Here is a 7165-nt window from a genome sequence, read left to right as displayed (position 1 = left end):
GGGCCACAGGAGAGGAAGCCACAGGGTCCAGGAGGAAGATTCTGAGCTTAGATTCTTACTGGGTTCTTGGGAAAGTTGCATATTTTCTCTCACCTAGTAAGTTGGAGATGAAAATTATGCAATGACCCAGAAGATCATAAAAGAAAGCTGATGTGGAGCTACAAAGCTTTAAAGTGCTGGGCTTCCCTGGTGGCGCAGTGGTTGAGAGTCCGCCTGCCGATGCAGGGGACGCGGGTTCGTGCCCCGGTCCGGGAAGATCCCACATGCCGCGGAGCGGCTGGGCCTATGAGCCATGGCCGCTGGGCCTGCGCGTCCAGAGCCTGTGCTCCGCAACGGGAGAGGCCGCAACAGTGAGAGGCCCGCGTACCGCAAAATAAAAAATAAAATAAAGTACCAAAGAAATATAAATGATTATTTTCTACTACCCAATTAGAGCTCTTCTGATTACCCTATTTTATTTACTTGTCTGTTTGTCTCTAGGCCCTGATGGCACCATGCATACAACTATTACCAACTCATTAGGCTTCTGTAATCTCTGGTGAACCAAAAATTACCCACACCAATTCATGAATGGTCATTGTCACACTAGCACACGGCTGGCATAGACTTCATCTTGTTGTGCTGTGATTTATCTGATGCGTGGCTGTTGACCTCTGACAGGGGCTTCTTGAGATCAGGAACCATCTTCTCTATCTCTGCCTGATCGGCTAATAGCACAATGTCTGGTACAGAGTAAGTGCTCAGTGTATTTTTGTTGAATTAGATAAAAACTTACTGATTTAGTTGCTCTAAATGTTTCTGTGTGTGGGTCACTCACTCATGCATTTGGCAAAAATTTATTGAGAATCTACTATGTGCTAGATTCTGTGCCAGGCACTGGCTATACAATGATCAAAGGGAGCTCACAGCCCAGTGGAGAAGACAGACATACACCAAACGAGTACATTTATAAACCTATGATTGTAAAAGAAGAACAGATTTCTCTAGAACATGTAGCAAAGCGAGGTGACACAAGCTGAGATTCGAAGGAAGGAAGAATGGTGATAAATAGGGTTAAGTAAGACATAAAAAGGGAACACTTACATGCTATTACTATGTACCATACACTGTTTTGCTAACTTTACATACATGCTTATTTTATTCCCCCAACAACCCTGGGATGGAGCTACCATCATTATGCCTAATTATACAGGTGAGGACATCAAGGTGTAAGAGGTTAAAAACTTGCCTGAGGTCACAGACAGTGAGTTAATGGGGTTTGAAACTGGTAGCCTGGCCCTGGAGTCATGCTCCCCACATACAGAACAGCTTGTGCAAAGGGCCTGTGGTTTAGCAAGCAACAAACAACAGATCTTCTTAACCCCAGGCTAGACAGGCTCCCAGCTGCTATCGTATAAAGTCTTTCCCAATACTGACAACTCTCCTTCCCTGAGAAGAATTCTAGCAAGGGCAATGTCCTCCCTCTTCTTTTATCTGTAAGGCACCTTTCACGGTATTAATTCACAGCCATTTTTTAGAGCCAAGGCCTGAGGGTGAGTGGACCCAAACGAAGGAGGAAAGACAAGTGCCCACTGTGTGGAGTGGCCAGGAAGTGTCTCATCAAGGAGGCTTGTTGGCATCTGCTAATTGCTTCTGGAGAAAGAGAAGAAAGGAAAGGGCTGACCCAGCAGGTTTCTCTGTTGCATCTGGAGACTGTAAGTCACAGAGCAAGGAAGTACTTAAGCAGACAAAACCATATCTTCTGCCAGAATGGCAGCACCAAGAGCTTTTTCATGGGCACTTAAAATTGGTTGTCAACAGAAATGCAAATTGAGCCCATCTTTGTCTTGAAGCCATATGTCCTCTGGGATAGAAACAACATTTCCCCTGCTGAGAATGCTGTTTAGGGTTTACTTGGTTTACAGCTTAAGCGAGAACTGTATGGTAATCAAGGCGGGGTGGTAAAAGGAAAAAGAGAACCCCCAAGAGTTACAGCCAAGCCTCGACAGTCTTTTGAAAGAAAAAAAGAATTCACGAGCTACTCATCTCCACCCATCCTCAGAGAATCTCATTTGCTATTTGATCTCACTTACTGCCTTTCAATTTTTTCAAGCAGTTTTCTGTCTCCTTAAAAGTGTTTCTTCACAGTAAATTTCCAGGCTATATTCTGTCTATCTACTTCCTCATAAAACCCAGGACTGTTTTTGTTTTTTAATTTCTCATTCCAATCTCCACATGGAACTACCAGGAAGATCACTTAGGGAGCCTTTGTTTCTTACGGGATTGCTGTTCCTCTTCTTTATTATGTAATTTAGTTCATAGCGCTAGAACTTGGGAGGGCGTCATGTTCTGCAAGAGTCTATCAAGGAAGACTGAAGTCCAGAACAACATGTGCCCAGTTTAGGATTGTGGGATTATCCTATTGCGTAGGATTCAATGAGATAATCCTCATGAAGTACTTAGCATAGCACCTAGCAAGAGTGAAAAGTCAGGTTAGATGTTAGCCATTATCATTATTAAGATAAGGGGACCAAAAGCAGTAATTGGAACCAAGGTTAAAGTAGATAGGTTAGTTAGTTAGTTGATAGATAATAGTTAGTACGAGTATATAAATAAGTAGATAGGCTGGTAGTTAGGAGTAAGGTTAAAGTGGATAATATGGGAAGAGAACATAGGCAGGGGAAGGATCAGGTGGCTTATATGCTTATCCCGCTGGATTCCTTAGAGCAGGGAAAACCCAGGATCTGGATATAAATCCCCAGATTATTAACAATAACTACCATTTATTGAACACTTACTACATGCCAGGAACAATGCAAAATGCTTTAAATAAGTTGTTTAAATATAATCCCCATGGAACTGTAAGTTTAGTTGTTATAGCCTTGGAATGCCTATCACAGTGCTTGGCACATAGTAGATGCTCAGTAAATATTCGTTGACTTTGAAACATTTTGCAACATTCTTAGTTTATCCCTTTTGAATGCACATAATTTGCTTGGTAATTCAAATGTGGAAGCAATATTATAGACATTTGGCTTTTAGGCATCTGAAGCATAGGAGAACATGCAGATGTTATCAGATTTGATGTTATCAAATCTGTTACTAAGATCTTTCTTCATTGGTGAGAAGGCTTTTCTACATTGGCCTAGATTGAAAGAAAGCAGCACAAGCCAATGATGTGTCAAAGGGGATGTTATTAAGAGAGATTACTTCAAGTTTTACAGACTAAAACATATTCATTCTTCTTGGCAAATGAATAACAAAGTAATTAAGGGAGTCAACATTCAAAACAAGGAAATGAAAATCTGAAACAGGCACTGAGACAAAACAAGAGTACCGCTTCAGCTGGAAATACCAATTAATAGAACTAGCCCTAAAAGGAAAAAATTGAACTTTCTAACATAATTCCTCTTAGTACTTTTTCTTTAAACAAAGATCTCAATATTTCTGATATGAAAGAATTTTAGAAGTAGCAAAACCAAGGTTTAAAAATTCTCCCAGAATAATTTAGGCCCAGGATGTTTTCCCCCAGTCCTATTTTCAACTATTTGAGGGTATTTTATCAACAATCCTGGGTGTTGGGTGACTGTTGGGATCTTCTCTCCCATTTAGAGGACAGGTATCATTGAAGAGTAACCACATGTGGCAAGGATTTCCCTGTGATTTATCTAGCAATAGAAAAGTTATTGAGATAGGCAGCAAACTCTATTTTCTTTCAGAAAAATGAGGATATATTCTATGCAGGAAAGAGACTATTTTCTATTTTGTAATTTTATAATGGCTGTTGTTCCAGAGCCATCACCTCAATCAGGCAACAACTATATGTTTGAATACCTATGAAAGTGTCCATATAATTCATAGTGTCACACCTCACTGAGTAGTTATATTAAGTCATTCAATGACTCCAGTGAATTTTTTTCCCTTGAAGATCTGGCTAGCTCATAGATTAGCAGTTACAGTTTCTTTTGGCAGTGCATAGGAAGCCACAGTCACTGAAGTGGGTGACTCTACTTTAATTCACCCCTAAATATAATCTCTCTCTCTCTCTCTCTTTCTCTCTCTCTCTGTCTCTCCCTCCCTCCCTCCCTCTTTCCCTTCCTCTCTCCCCCCTCATACACGCACACACACACACACACACAGTCACTCACATGGTTTCAATCATGGTCCAACCAGGGCAACTGAAGCCACACTAAGTATTTATACAAGAAGGCATTTAATCCAGGTGACTGGTTACAAAGATGACGGAGTACTTGAGAAGTTGCATGGCAGGCATGGAAGCAACCCAGAGATTAGCAACATCAGGAAGAACTGCCGTCCTAAACTAGGGGGATTCTAAAAACTCAACCAGAACCCAGAACCAGCAATTACTGAGTGGAAGCTAGAAATGCACTGCATCAGTTCAGAGGAAATTGGAGCAATAGAATAAAAACAGCCACTTGGAAAGATGGTCCCAGATACACAGAGAGAAGGAGAAAACGCCCTGGCTTCTTCCTTCCTTCTGCCTGCAATCTCACTGGTGTGTCCTATTGGCCAAACCTAGCAAGAAACCAGCTGACAGGGGCCACTGGGAAATACAGCTTTCAGGTATCAGTCACCCTGCCAAACTGAGCGGAGCAGGGAAGGGAGAGGGGACATACGTGGTATCAACAGGCCACGAACTGACATAAGCATATACCCACATATGCACACACACAACTTGGTTCCAAAATCAGCACTGTCCCTCTCTGAATCTGATGCTAACTGAATCAATATAAAAGAAATAAGTCCAGCCATTTACAAAATAATTTGACTTTCCAAGTCTACTTGACTCTAGGTTCCAGGGTGTTGCCTTTTAATCTGGTCAAGGCACAGCCTAGAACAAGAAAGGGATAATAGAAACCTAATCTTACCATGTATTAGGATCAGTATTTAATGCTTTTCAACATTATATCACTTTATCTTCAACCCCATAAGTTGATCACAATTTAAGTTTATAATGGTATATCAGCCTCATTGCACAAGTGAAGAAACTCAAGGAAATGAATACATTGTCCAGGATAAGTTTTGGGGCCCATATAAGTGGGTCTGACTTAAAATTTTTACTGACAGTGTACAGCCTGGGTTACAACTGATAAAAGGTGTAACCTATTCATTTGCTTTGTATTCTGCTATTTATTGTAGTGATATAGTTATTGAAAAGAGGAGAATAACAACTTGAACTAAAGAATAATGAAAGGTTATATGACTTTCAAATTAACAGAGGAAAATGGAAAAAAAATAATCAAAATAAGGGAAGAAAAGGAAAAATTGAATTTGCCAAAGAAGAAATATTAGAAAGCACATAGTGAGATAGTAGATTTAAGCCCGAATATATCCCTAATTCTATTAAATATAAATGGAATAAATGTACCAGCTAAAAGGTAAAGATTATCAAACAGGCTAAAAACATAAAACTCAACAATATGCTATTTACAAATGACACATAGAAAACAGAACAGAAATAATTTAAACGTAAAAGGATAGAAAAAAGTTAAACATAAAAAGATGGAAAAAAGTTATTTGGTTAGCAAATACTAACTAAAATAACAACAATAATAATACCAAGCAAAAAGTATTATTAAAAATAAGGAGGAATATTCAATAATGATAGTTTTAATCGGTATTAAAGATCAGTCTAGGGACTTCTCTGGTGGTCCAGTGGCAAAGAATCTGCCTTACAATGCAGGGGATGAGGGTTCGATCCCTGGTCAGGGAAGTAAGATCCCACATGCTGTGGGGCAACTAAGCCCACGGGCCACAACTACTGAGCTCACGCACCTCAACTAGAGAGCCTGCATGCTGCAAACTCCAGAGCCCACACGTCCTGGAGCCTGTGCACCACAACTAGAGAAGGGAAAACCCGTATGCCGCGATGAAAGATCCCTCATGCCTCAACGAAGATCCCTTGTGCCTCAACTAAGACCCAGTGCAGCCAAAAATAAATAAATACATAAATAAATAATAAATCTTTAAGCAAATTGACAGAAGTACAAGAAGAAACAGACAGTTACCACAATACTAGGACGTTTACACATCTGAGTAAGTGGTAGAACAGACAACAAATCAGTATGGGTGGAGAAAATGTGACATTAACAAACTGAACAACATGATTAAAAAGCTTGACATAATGCACACATACAGAACAGAATCATCCTAGTGAAGCACACGTTGAACTTCTAAAAGTTACTATATACTGAGCCATAAATTAAGACAAAGCCACTCTCTGACACTGTGGATTTCTTTCTTTTTCTGTTTTTAATTCCCCACCCCCCCTTTGCTTGCCTTAGTCTTTGTATTTCATTTTGGAGAATTTCTGAAATTTATGGTGATCTTTAGCTATCTGCTAATACTTAGGAGTGAAACACTAGACAGCTGGTTTTAAGCTCTGAGTATGGGAGGCAGGCTTTCATCATTCACTAGGGAACCCCTAGTGTCACTGTATGTGGTCATTTCAATGATTCACTGAGAAGACTCCTTTAATCCCCTGTTTTCTCATATGTAAACTCAGGGTAACAGTTGCCCCTAGTTCACAGGGCTATATTGTAAGGATTAATGAGATAAAGCACTTGATATGCTTAAAATAGTTCCTGGCACATTGAAGTATTCACTATATATTAGTAGTAGTATTTGAAGTTCTCACTACTCTCATGGCTTCAGTATCATTGATTCAACATGTTGGTGGTACCCAAATGTATATAAGCAATAACTTCTGTAACATCTCCATGTGGATCTATCTCAGCCATCTCAAATATAACATGTCTACTCTCTCCTCACTCAGTAAATAATCACTCAGTAAGTCATCACTGTCTTAGTAAGCTCAAGGTGCCATAACAACATACCATGGACTGGGTTGGTGTAAACAACCAAGTTTATCTCCCACAGTTCTGAAGGCTGAAAGTTTAAGATCAGGGTGCCAGCATGGTTGGATTCTGGTGAGGATCATTTTCCTGGCTTGCAGATGGTCGCCTTCTCACTGTGTCCTCATGCAGTGTAGAGAGAATCAGTTCTATTCTCCTCCTCTACTTATTAGGACACTAATCTCATCATGGCCTCCCAAAGTCCTCACCTCTAAATACCACCACATTGGGGTTAGGGCTTCCACGTAAGAATTATGGGGGAAATAAACTTTAAGTCTATAACAACCACATTTGCAATTGCTCAAAGGAGA

The sequence above is a fragment of the Tursiops truncatus genome, chromosome 6 (genome assembly GCF_011762595.2).
Source record: "Tursiops truncatus isolate mTurTru1 chromosome 6, mTurTru1.mat.Y, whole genome shotgun sequence".
NCBI classification, from domain to species: Eukaryota; Metazoa; Chordata; class Mammalia; order Artiodactyla; family Delphinidae; genus Tursiops; species Tursiops truncatus.
Note: the sequence above shows the minus strand (reverse complement) of the source record.